The sequence below is a fragment of the Schistocerca serialis genome, chromosome 4, assembly GCF_023864345.2.
Source record: "Schistocerca serialis cubense isolate TAMUIC-IGC-003099 chromosome 4, iqSchSeri2.2, whole genome shotgun sequence".
NCBI lineage: Eukaryota > Metazoa > Arthropoda > Insecta > Orthoptera > Acrididae > Schistocerca > Schistocerca serialis.
Genome location: NC_064641.1, coordinates 88,017,371 through 88,031,186, shown reverse-complemented (window position 1 = coordinate 88,031,186; position 13,816 = coordinate 88,017,371).

Sequence of the window (13,816 nt, the reverse complement as noted above, 5' to 3'; positions counted from 1 at the left end):
CTGGCGTATAGAACAGATTACACGTAGGAATGTGCAGGAAAGCACGCATTCTACAGAAATATTTATTTTAAGCCAATAAGACGGTCCGTTGCAATGATTTTAAACTAACAGTCTCTCGTGGTGAGATTACATAGAAATGGCGAGTCCCACACTTCTCCCTTTATGGCGTCTGCACCTGGCTTCACACATTACCATTCCAAATGGGTTCCTTTACGCACCATGGACAGTGGATTTCTAGGACAGATAGGCCTGCCCTTGGAGCCACCGAGTGTGTAGAGGTGAGATAAAGCTGATTCTGTGCTTTCTACCTGCTTTGAAGGATAGTTTTCAGTTCTGAACATATTGATTACCCTTCCTCATAATTTTACGTTGCCCAAGCTAGATGGAAAGAGCTGTCCAATGCTGAATAAAATAACAAGTCCCTCATCACAATAAAAAGGGAGGGATGAGAAGAAGTAATTACTTGACCAGTCACTGGTAGTACTGAATAATATTGGTAATTATGATGCAGCGACAAGGGATCGAGTACAATGACCATGGGGATATGCACATATTGTAAAATATGTTGCATAACAGTTTGGGGACAAGCTTCCACACAGCAGAGCCACTTACATATCTGGGAACCTTCGTCAACAATCATCAGTGTGGCACCGTATAAACACTTTCTGGAAATCTAGGAATAGTGAGTTTGCCTGTTGTCCTTCATCCACAGTTCGCAGGATATTGTGCGAGAAAATGCAAGTTGCCTTTTGCAAGACCAATGCTTCCTAAATCTGTGCTGATTTCTGTGCAGAAGCTCTTCCATCTCAAGGAAATGTATTTGTGACGTCCGCCTGCCCTATTTCTTCGTTGATAGTCCGCGCTGTCAACATATTGCATTGTTATACTGGCTGGAAAATGGGGCGGTGCAAGTTCAACACTGACTACTGTAAATGATGTACCCAACAGTCACACAATTGCGGTTCACTGTCCTTTACTTTCACTGTTCAGAACCCCCCTATATTTCATAGTTATATGTCCAGTTCACTATTGGTAAATGTTGATAAGCCTCATTAATAGGTTGCACGCAAACATCAGCAAACTGCTACAATAGTTTGCTGTTGAACAACTATGGGCAGTAAAAACCTAACCACACAGTTCAAACTTCTTGCACAATAATAAAGTACACGTGACACTATTTCTCAAATAAATTGAACAGACATTGTTATTAATTGTTTCAACACACGGCCTATTTACATAACACTTATTCCATTGCTAAGTTGATGCATTGTTGTTAATCTAACCAATACATATTTCCCGTTTGAAAATGAGCCGTGGACTGACTTGTCTCGGGACCTAAAACCGGTCCTTTTTATATCCTCACAATAATAGGCACTGAAACTATACACTGTTCGATGTTTAAGTTACAGAAATTACAATTAAAACACAAATCATTCAATTAACTGAATACATCGAAAAATTCCTCCTTTTTGACAGTTCTTTCTATCACAAATGTCAGGCCGAATTATTTGTTTAAATAATGAAACTAACAGATATAGCTGTACAAACAATACTTTTGACAAACCTGGTAATTATTTTGGAATGTATTAAGGGCTGACTTTGCTAATATGTTTTCGAATAGACCCAGATAAATACTTTGGCAATCCTAGTTCTTCCAAATGTTTATAATTATTACAGAATTTGTATTTGTTTAAAAGTCAACAATTGAATCTACGTCAAGAAACAATTACTTATTTCACCCTATAACAAAAGATATTAACTAGGAACGGTCAAAATTAATTAGGAAATTACTTACACACATAAAACTAAGCACAAAATTAGACCTGGTGCTATATTCCTTAAGACTGAGGCCCATCATTTATCTTTTACGGAAATGCAGATTATACTCATGCATGTTAATGGTATCAGGCAGAAATTAACATAAAATTAATATAAGGAGGCAGATGGCAAAACAAGAGAGGAAGTAAAGGGATATCAGCTTGCTTCGTCAGATATTGCATTCAAATTGAGAATATGGTAAAGAGCGCTTGCATCAAACCGTTATTAACGATGCTGCTCTATAATTTTTTGGGTCCATTCTTCTATCCTTGTTATATTCAAGAGCCATCTGCGCTTTCTTCCTGTCACTTGATACTGTTCTCGGCAAGAGATTCACGGTAAACGCAAAATAAATAAGGGGTCAACAGTATAGTGTAGTCTCTGTGAAACCTCATCCAGACACAGAATCTTATTTGTTACAACTCTTTCAGTTAAACTCTACACCAGGGATGAATGTTACTATATCCTCCGTACTGGAATCTGTGCGACAGTCAAACGACAGTGTGCTGTATGAACCTTCTGCGTGAATAATTTCTTAAACGCGAAATTTAAAACTTCAGCCTTCATTTTGCTGTCTTCTATTGTCACACCAGACAGATCGACGAGTCACCAGCTCAGAGAATTTTACTCAAGACCAGAATTTTCTAGGTTTCTGTGTTAGATATTTTGCTTAGGTACCACTGTGGCAGGTTGTTGCGTGCTTCGCGCTTCGATCCGTTTAATGTAGCACGAATTTCTACTAATTTTTAGCTGTTGTCATTTGCATGTTCTTGTTTTAACCAAGAGTGCAACAGTCTCTCCTTCCTCATCATTATCCGAATATAGTTGTCAAACCACGGTGGGTCTTTTCCGTCCTTAATCCACTTACTCAGCGCATATTTTTCAAGAGCGCGATTTACAATCCGTCTAAAATTTGTCAGTAATTTCTCTACGTCCACCATACTGGAACTAAATAATGTCCATTCATTGTTTAAGTGGAATGCTAACAATTCCTTATCTGCTCTTTTTAGCAAAAATACTATCCTAGCCTTCTTGATGATTTTTTTTACATTGGTAACCGTCATCGCAATGATGACATCATGACCACTAATCCCTGTCCCTATACTGACTCCGTCGGTAATGTCAGGCATATTCGTAGCTGCAAGAACTGGTTTCTCAAGACAGTTTCCAGGAAACGTGTTCAAAACTGCTTCACAGGACTGTCTGACAGTGCCAAGTGCAATGTATCCGTAGAAGTTCCGGTCTATGTCCGGTGGATTACAGTTGTCTCCAACTAATATTGCATGATCTGCGTATTTCTGCGCCACTGGGCCTAGACTTTTAATCATTCTACTTGTTCGTTATAAGGTTTGTTTGCACTAATTTTAACATTATTTCCTTTGTTTTACAGATATTCGGATATGTGATATTTGCAAGTTATGGATGTTATAAGTTTAAAAATCTATATTTCCATGTCAATTACGAATTCCTTGAAGCATCATAACATTGGTGTTAAAGAAAGAATATCGAACATAGACGTTGGCAAAACTACAATAAAAAAGTGCTATTTGTTACCACGGTGAATAATGTGTTATTCATTTAAATGAATTGTTTTGTGAACATGCCTCATAAACACATCACTGCAACACCTAAGACAGAAGATCGGGTATTGCTGTAGCTTAGAGTAGGCTAATGTCTTTCATCGTTCGTTCAGTACACTGTTTCGTGATTTCAAGTAATGTTTACCGGCATTCTATCGTAAGTTCTTAATTGCTAAAAATGATGACGTTTCGTTGACACTTGCTGATGGCTCAACATTTAAATCTGCAACAATTTGCGAAAGGATTTCACTTCTATCAAGTTGAACGATTCCCTTCAGTCGTCGTTGGTCCCGTTCTTGCAGTATCTTTTTCCGGCCTCAGTGACTTCGGAGATTTGATGTTTTGTCCGATTCCTGACATTTTCGGTACACTCGTTAAATGGTCGTACGGGAAAATTGATACTTCATCGCTATCTCGGAGATGCTGTATCACATCGCTCGAGCGCCGGCTATGACACCACGTTGAAACTTGGTAACGTGCCATTGTAGCAGCAGTAACTGATCTAACAACTGCGCCAGACACTTATTGTCTTACATAGATATTGCCGACCGCAGCCCTGTATTCTACTTTTTTAATTATCTTTGTATTCGAATACGTATGCCTACACCGGTTTCTTTGGCTCTTTAATGCAGAAAAGCATTACAGTGTGTAGGAAAAACGTTGTTGGATATGCTAACGTTAATGCTTTTTTTGTTAATAAATATATTAGATGCATTTTTATGTTGCTTGTTAAAAACATCGATGTTTTGGGGTCGATCATTACAAACCATCGATTTTAGACCTCACTGATGAAATCGAAATTAGTATCAATGATATTAACTCTACCATCTGGTGAGCAATATGTATGAGACATGCGAAATACCCTCAGACGTCAAGAAGAATATAATAATTCCAATCCCAAAGAAAGCAGGTGTTGACAGATGTGAAAATTACTGAACTATCAGTTTAATAAGTCACAGCTGCAAAATATTAACACGAATTCTTTACAGACGAATGGAAAAACTGGTAGAAGCCGACTTCGGGGAAGATCAGTTTGGATTCCGTAGAAATGTTAGAACACGTGAGGCAATACTGACCTTACGACTTATCTTAGAAGAAAGATTAAGGAAAGGCAAACCTACGTTTCTAGCATTTGTAGACTTAGAGAAAGCTTTTGACAATGTTGACTGGAATACTCTCTTTCAAATTCTAAAGGTGGCAGGGGTAAAATACAGGGAGCGAAAGGCTATTTAAAATTTGTACAGAAAGCAGATGGCAGTTATAAGAGTCGAGGGACATGAAAGGGAAGCAGTGGTTGGGAAGGGAGTGAGACAGGGTTGTAGCCTCTCCCTGATGTTATTCAATCTGTATATTGAGCAAGCAGTGAAGGAAACAAAAGAAAATTTCGGAGTAGCTATTAAAATCCATGGAGGACAAAGAAAAACTTTGAGGTTCGCCGATGACATTGTAATTCTGTCAGAGACAGCAAAGGACTTGGAAGAGCAGTTGAACGGAATGGACAGTGTCTTGAAAGGAGGATATAAGATGAACATCAACAAAAGCAAAACGAGGATAATGGAATGTAGTCAAATTAAATCGGGTGATGCTGAGGAGATTAAATTAGGAAATGAGACACTTAAAGTAGTAAAGGAGTTTTGCTATTTGGGGAGCAAAATAACTGATGATGGTCGAAGTAGAGAGGATATAAAATGTAGACTGGCAATGGCAAAGAAAGCGTTTCTGAAGAAGAGAAATTTGTTAACATCTAGTATAAATTTAAGTGGCAGGAAGTCGTTTCTGAAAGTATTTGTATGGAGTGTAGCCATGTGTGGAAGTGAAACATGGACGATAAATAGTTTGGACAAGAAGAGAATAGAAGCTTTCGAAATGTGGTGCTACAGAAGAATGTTGAAGACTAGGTGGGTAGATCTCGCAACTAATGAGGAGGTATTGAATAGGATTGGGGGGAGGAGAAGTTTGTGGCACAACTTGACTAGAAGAAGGGATCGGATGGTAGGACATATTCTGAGGCATTAAGGGATCACCAATTTAGTATTGGAGGGCAGCGTGGAGGGTAAAAATCGTAGACGGAGACCAAGAGATTAATACACTAAACAGATTCAGAAGGATGTAGGTTGTAGTAGGAACTGGGAGATGATGAAGCTTGCACAGGATAGAGTAGCATGGAGAGCTGCATCAAACCGGTCTCAGGACTGAAGACCACAACAGCAGCAATCAATGATATACCAACATCGCCGACCGCTTACTCTGTATATCCTGTCTGTACTGGTTACACTCGACATTGCTGTGGGAGTCCTTTGTGTGCTGTAAGAAAACTCTATTTTCTTCGTGTTTAGTCTTCGTTCTCCAGGTTTGAACCGACCTCTAATGAGAAAGGGCTCATTAAAAACTATGGTTCGTTAGCGGGCAGTATTAAAAGATAATGAAGTCCACTTCTTTGTTGGAAGCCAGTTTCGTCATACTGCCTCTGTTACGTTACAGATTTCGTGAGCGGGTCCATTATTTACATGCCAGAGGACAGACAGGTACAGTATAGCTGAAACGGTTTCTCTCTGGGGGGACAGTTATTTTCCTCGGCACACAACACCCCCGCAGTAGCAGGCAGGCACGCGTAATGCCCGCCACAAAGCAGTCGTAAATAGGCGGCGACCAAGGGGCCCACGCGCACACAGACGGTAAACACCTGCCGTTCCGCACGGACCAGCGCCCCCCACGCTCTCGCCCTCCGCATCGCGCTATACAGAGCGTGGCCACGCTGTTTCCGCGCTCTAGTTGGCGGCCCTGCCCGCCGACACAATCGAGATCCACCGGCACGCACGAGGCCATTGTTACGGAACCGGGCGAATGCGCAACTTGGCTCGAGGCTCGCCGATGGCCCTCTTCGATCCGCATGCCAGAGAAATAGCGCTCTGTCATATCCCCTGCGAGCGAATGCGTTTATTATAATAACTTATTGTCGCGGGACGCTATTGTACTCTGTTGCGCCTGGCCTTGGCTAGAGGAATCCCAAGGTGGCCACGGACGAGATCTGATTATACCGTGTTCTGTTCCTCCTGTTGTGTTACGGTGGGAGGCGACGTAAGTGGTAAGCTGCTTCTTACGTGTGAGGGTGTTGGCTCCGAACACAGGCCTTACTTGTAAGAGGTACTTGTCATAATTCCCGTATCTTTGGTCATTCAGCTAACGTGGTCTGATAAGAGCGTACAAAGGATCTAGCTAGGGGCTGAGGAGATGGGACAGCTCTTGTTAGTTTAGTGGTCAAATTTCACAAGTGAAAATCCTTTTCGTGATGATTAGTTGGTATCTTTGTCAGTGGTAGACGTTAAAACTAGGGCGTTTTTCGTTGCGGCGAGACCTTTCCACTAAATTTCAATCATCAACTTTCACGTCCGAATAAGAAAATATTTTACTGACCGCCAACTGCATGACGAGGCATGATCATCGTAATAAAGATTTAAGAGCTCGTTTTGCCCTCTCGCCTTTAGGGATTGGAATGGTGGAGTAATAGTTTGAAGGTGCTACTGTAACTAGGCTGTTTAGGTTTTTATGTTGGTAACGCCACGTAGCGCTCTGTATGAAAATCACTGACTGTGCTGTGTGCAGTCTGTGGCTGGTTGGCATTGTTGGAATATTCGCTAGTGTAGTGTTGGGCAGTTGGATGTGAACAGCGCGTATCGTTGGGCAGTTGGAGGTGAGCGGCCAGCAGTGGTGGATGTGGAGAGAGAGATGCCAGAGTTTTGAGAGGCTACTATAAGCGGACAATCAGGACATGTGTCCGTTAGAAAAAGGAAATTTGTGAAGATGGTTGTCATGAACTGATAGATATATATTAAGGTACATACATTGTTTGTTCTCTATCAAAATATTTCATCTGCTAACTATGCCTATCAGTAGTTAGTGCCTTCAGTAGTTAGAATCTTTTATTTAGCTGGCAGTATTGGCACTCGCTGTATTGCAGTAGTTCGAGTAACGAAGATTTTTGTAAGTTGTTCACGAAAGGTATAGGTTATTGTTAGTCAGTGCCATTCTTTTGTAGGGATTATTGAAAGTCAGGTTGCGTTGCGCTAAAAATATTGTGCGTCAGTTTAGTGATGATCAGAATAAGTGAAGAGAAAACTGTTTCAGTTCGTTGAGTTTTGCCCAGCTGTTTGAAAATCAAATGAGGTAGAAGTTTACCAACACAGTCGTTCATAAATTTTCATGGGGATGTTTCAATACAATGAACCCTCTGCCAGACACCTAAGTGGAATTGCAGAGTAGTCATTTATAAGGGGCATTCAAATGAAACCGGGTCACTAGTGTAAAGTAACGGTAACGATATTATTAACTCAAAAATGAAGTTGGTACACATACTCAAAAATAGTCGCCAAAACTGTTGGTACATAAATCCAACTACGATACTAGCCGGTAGGTTCCATCCTTAAAGAAGCTAGTAGGCTGCTGTCGGATCCAGGCCTGAACCCAGTCACACACTTCGTCACCGTAGCGAATCGATGTCCGCGAACAGCTTGTTTTAGAGTTCCAAACACATGAAAGTTACTCGGTGAAAGCTCGGGACTGTACGATGAATGTTTCAGCGTTTCCCACCTAAAACTGCATCACTGACGTCTTCACCGCATTGCCCGTGTGTGGGCGGGCACTATCATGCAGGAAGACAACGCCATTGGTGAACATATCTCGGAGTTTCGAGTTGGTGGCTCGTCTAAGGTTCTGTAAGGTAGCTTGATAATTCTGGGCATTGATGGTGGTTCCCCGTTCCAGGAACTCGACAAGCAATGGACCCTTGTGGCCAAAAAAGAAGGACGTCATGGCTTTACCAGAACTGGTGTGCACTGCCTTTATTTTTTGGGAGGTGGTGAAGTCGCATGTTTCCTCTGCTTGCTATGACGCTTGCTTTCCGGTTCAAAGTGGTGACACTGCGTTTCATAATCTGTGACAATACGCAACAGATAGCCATATTCCTCCTCATGGTAACGTCGCAGATAACTCAAAGACAGTTCCATTCAAATATTTCGCTGTTCGGCGGACAGTTGGTGGGGAACCCACTGCGCACAGATTTTTCGAAAGTTCAAGTGTTGTTGCATTATGGCGTGGGCGGTGCCCACCATAATACCCAGTAAATGATGGATCTCGTACACAGTGATTCTGCGGTTGTCCAGGACTAAAACATTCACTTTCGCAATCATTTCCGGTGTGATGACACCATGAGCCCGTCTAGGACGAGCATCGTCTTCCTTGACTCATGCACCTCAAGGAATCGTTTGTGCCATTCCACAACACTTGAACGACTCAGACTGTACTCACCTTACACAGCCTTCATCCGTCGGTAGAGATGGGTCGAACTCGTTGATTCCCGTGAACTACTTCATTCATTTCACTCTTTGCCGTGAAGCGTTCAAATGAAGTAGTTCATTCATGAAGTACGAAGCCTGGCGAAGTTGCCCAGTTCGCCGCTCAGCCGCGGCTACGCTCGCTTCGCCTTGCTCGTACAATAAAGGTTCGTAATACTTCATAATTTTACCAACAGATGGCCAACTATGCAGTAACGTGCACGCAACGTTTTACGCTCTTACAGCGTCTGAGCTAACTTAAATAGAGCGTGGTCGAAGGGGACAAAGGAAAGATAAACAGAGAAGCTTGTCACATAAGAAGGTATTACATTTAATCTTGCTCGATATTTTCTCATGAAACGCCCAAAAAAGTCTTTATCAGCCTAGTGAAACATTATTTGTTGTATTCATGGACTGAAAAACTAGGGCTACCAACAAAATGCAGTCCAATTTCATGTTCCTTTTAAAATTTAATTCAAAGTAGAGTGAGTATGTTTACTGATGTGTTGGTAAATGTGCCAACACCTTGTAGATATAGGAGGGGGCCGATAGGCACGCTATCTAACGCAGACGGGCGTGAATTCTGGAACAGGGTAAGTAGTGAAAGCTAATAAGAAAAGTATGCAGCTCCTCGAATACTTAACTCTTATTTATCCTTGTTGGGAATACAACGTTCTTGATGAGACATTTCATACGATCACTATCAAACTGTGTAAGGCTAATGGCGCCTTGCTAGGTCGTAGCCATGGACTTAGCTGAAGGCTATTCTAACTGTCTCTCGGCAAATGAGAGAAAGGCTTCGTCAGTGTAGTCGCTAGCAAAGTCGTCGTACAACTGGGGCGAGTGCTATTCCGTATCTCGAGACCTGCCTTGTGGTGGCGCTCGGTCTGCGATCACACAGTGGCGACACGCGGGTCCGACATGTACTAAATGGACCGCGGCCGATTTAAGCTACCACCTAGCAAGTGTGGTGTCTGGCGGTGATACCACATTTACCACTGTCACAAAGTCTATATATCTACGTTAAGTAATTATTCAGAAGTTTTCCAGTAAACTTTATTTTGTTGAGAATAATATAACCCTCCAAATTCAAAAAGTAAACTGTCATCTGTAGTAATTGATACAATTTCAGGTAAAATCCCTCTTTCAGTGTTATTAACAAAACTTTTATTTTCATGTTGGCTGTGTGAGCACGCACAGCCTCTTCGTTTGTATCTGTAATATTAATTTTTCCGAAAGCGCTGCCAACGGTAGGCTTCCGGTAGACGCGAAGTATAACTGAACTGCACAAATAGTCACGGGTAATGATGTCAGCACTGCAGGAAGCAGCTGACGCTGCCTTCCCCTCGCCCCTCACCTCCGCAACCCATCGCAAACCTATAGTTTCCCACAAACGCCGCGCGATTCGTCGACAGGCAGTAGAGGGGGGACTGAAGTGAAGGGAGAATGAGTGACGTAACGCCGATGTAATGGGATGAGGGAGAGGGGAAAAGAGTGAGTGAACTTGAAGGAAGTGTGGAGTGTGTTATCTGTGAAGAGTTTGAAGTAGCAGTTCATTGAAATTGAGTGGTTAGTTCACACTTCAATGGAGTGAAGCGTTCATTTGAACGACTCATTCACGAGCTCCCCATCACTATCCGTCGATACATTTCAGGCCTCCAGCTCTCTCCGCCGCCACAAACCGAATCACTGCTCGTTGTTTCTGTTTCTGCATGTTCGGTAGTGGACGATAACTTGTGTGACCACCTTTCCTTCGGCGTCAAACCACACTGGCGCTATGCAACATCAAACGGTGCGCACGCATCACTCTCTCTACCACTAGATGGCGCCACCACACCAGCAGTTACGTGGTGCCACCTTACGTGTAAGCCATAGGTAGACGCACTGACCAGGTTTCATTTCGGCTATGTCCGAAAGAACAGATACCATCTTCATATATATATATAGTTAGAGGCTCACCGGCCATTTGACCATCTTCTGTGCGGATGCACAAACAGTGCCCGAACTCTTACGGGAATCGGTAAAGCCGCGACTAATGACTGTCGTGGGCAGGGGCACTACGAATGTAGTGCGAGACAATAAGTTGGGAATGTGGAACGCACGGGAGGCGTGACAGAGATAAGTCCCTGCAGTCGCACTATCCTCTGTGTCCTCGGTGGCTCAGATGGACGCCGGTACGGTAGCTCAGGGTGTTCCGTCAGAGGGTTAGTTGCCCTCTGTACTAAAAAAAACTGAGGAAATGGGTCAATAATGAACTTACACGGGTTGGTTCAAATGGCTCTGGACACTATGGGACTTAACTTCTGAGGTCATCAGTCCCCTATAACTTAGAACTACTTAAACCTAGCTAACCTAAGGACATCACACACATCCATGCCCGAGGCAGGATTCGAACCTGCGACCGTAGCGGTCGCGCGGTTCCAGACTGTAGCGCCTAGAACCGCTCGGCCACTCCGGCCGGCAACTTCCACGGGCGTCAGGCAACGTTCGCCACGAACAATTGCAACGAACTATAACGAACAAAATGCGAACAAAAAAAAAAAAAAAAGGAAGAGAAAGAAGGATAGAGCGTTTGCCATGTATGCAGGAGATCCCAGGTTCGAGTCCCGGTCGGCACACACATTTTCAAATCTCCACGTCGACGTATCTTAACGCCTGTATGCAGCTAAGAGTATTCATTTCATTGTATTGATTTAATTATAATTTCATTCATTTGATTAAACCTCATAGATGTAGTTAGTTGGTTACTTATCCCATTCATCATATCACGATAAATGTTGTGATCTGGAACGTGTCAGCAGAAAAAACATAACATGCAATATACACACACACACACACACACACACACACAGAGTATATATATATATATATATATATATATATATATATATATATATATATATAATTACTGGTTGCTCTCAAAAATAATTATTTCAGTTCAAGAATTCTTCTATGACATAGGAGTTGTTAAGACAAAATATCTTATCTTTAACCTAAGTTTGATAAAACTTCTGCTACCCGTCAGATATTTTATGCCGTGGACAGATTAAATAAGTGTTTTATGGCTGTGTGTTTCACCATTTTCTGGCCAAAGTTCCTTCTAGAGCTGTAGTTGTAGATATCTCTGTTACTATCAGACTCAGACGGTGTGTTGGTAACAAATTTGATAGGTGAATGAATGTTCTGTGTGACTATGGGTAATATTCTTGTAGAGTTTCTGCAAGATGTGGAAATCCCTCACTTACTTGCAATAACTTTCTCTTGTTCATTGGTTACTATTTACATGAGTGAGGAGTTACTCCAGAATGTTGTCGCACAAAACGTCGGTGAATAAAAATGTGGAAAATCTGTTAACTTACTGACATCTATATCCCCTGAAGCACTTCAATTATACGTTTTCTCCAATTTGTATTGTAGAATTTCGCCGCTTTTGCTGACATACCGCACATGACAATATCGTCCATTTCGTCCTCTTCACGGAAGCGAAAGTATTATCATTGATAACCGAATTTTGTGTACAAACGCATCAACAAGTCGATCCGCCAAACCATTTTGACAGGCAACCACAATGCTCTTCTGTATTGACATAATCACGGAACTGAAAGAAGCGATGTGGAACACATCAAGATGGAGTTGGGTGATCCACAAAATGAGCAAAAGTCGACCTATAATTTGGTTTTTCTGCCGACTTCACATAACAATATTAGCTAAAATGGTCCGGTAACAAGTATTCTAAATAATACAGCATTCATAAAGCAGGAACGGCTGCGATAAAAGTAAAAATAGTACTTTTGTCTTTGACGTCAAACCGGTGACAAGTACCACAACTGCACGCTATGATAAATACGGCTGCAGGCGCATTGTGTGCTAATGTCTGTGGCGCTCTGCAAGATAATACTGCAGCGACACCTAACTGCTCAAGGTGGGCGAGCATAGAGCATAATAACAGGACACTTGAGATCATGAACCACCGGTAGAATTCTTTTATTACAGTTAATGTTTGTGCCCTAGGGAAAGTTTTTTTTTAGCAACTCAACCTCGCAACAACAGGATCTTTCTTTTTTTTTCATTAACTAAATATCATCTTAGAGAAGTGCCTATCCACTTGCTCACAATACCACTGTCTCATACAGTGGCGATGTAATATTTCCACAGTCATAGATATTGTACAAGTTCAACATTAAATTTAACAGCAGTTTTGTTGAATGATCATTTACATTGCTTCTATCCACGACGAAGTCAAAATATTTATAAAAATGAGCTGGTACTAGTTACTTAGTAGTAAATTGTTGAACACCGTACTAGTAAGCCCATTTTAAGGTAAATTTGCTTACTAGTTTACTAGTTAGGACATATAAAAATCAGTATTTAAGAAAACAATTTTTTATGAAAAGTCGCATTTCTAAGGCGGCTATTGTGTTGCGCTTCAACAACTAGACGGAAGTATTTGTTTCCTGATTTCTGTACCTGACGTTGGGCATAAACGTAAAATTTGGAGCTTGTTATGTGTGATTATTAGCAAGAGACTGACATCAGATCGTTAACGTCAATCGCAGTGCCTTCGACTCGTTCATCAGTTCCCCTATGACATATTTTTACAGCAGACTGGTTCATCGGAGAGTGAGAGTTGATATATATGAAAGGCAAATAATGCATGAATCAGCCGACTTTTGTACAATTACACACCATATTTATCACTTAGGAAAATAAGCCACGAGAAAAAATTGAGCTTCACAATGCAAACGATCTTTTACTTAGCATGTATACCGACTCTTTATCACTCATGATATCTAGCGAACGGAGAAAATAGATCAATCAATAGAGCCCATGTGTTAAGCTTTCCAGAAGAGATTTGATGTCGCACCATCCTTAGGATTTTCATCAAAGAAGTATACAAATCGAGCTACCTCTCAAATATGCAAATGTCATTAAGGTTTCATGACGAACCGATCCTGTTATGAGGCACTGGATGGATAAAAATCACCGTTACTTAACACTAATGCGCCTGCTACTTTGAGAAAACGTCTTAGAGTCATTCACGTTACTGGTACAGATAAAAGTTTTATCAGTCTGATCGCAGACAGTTCC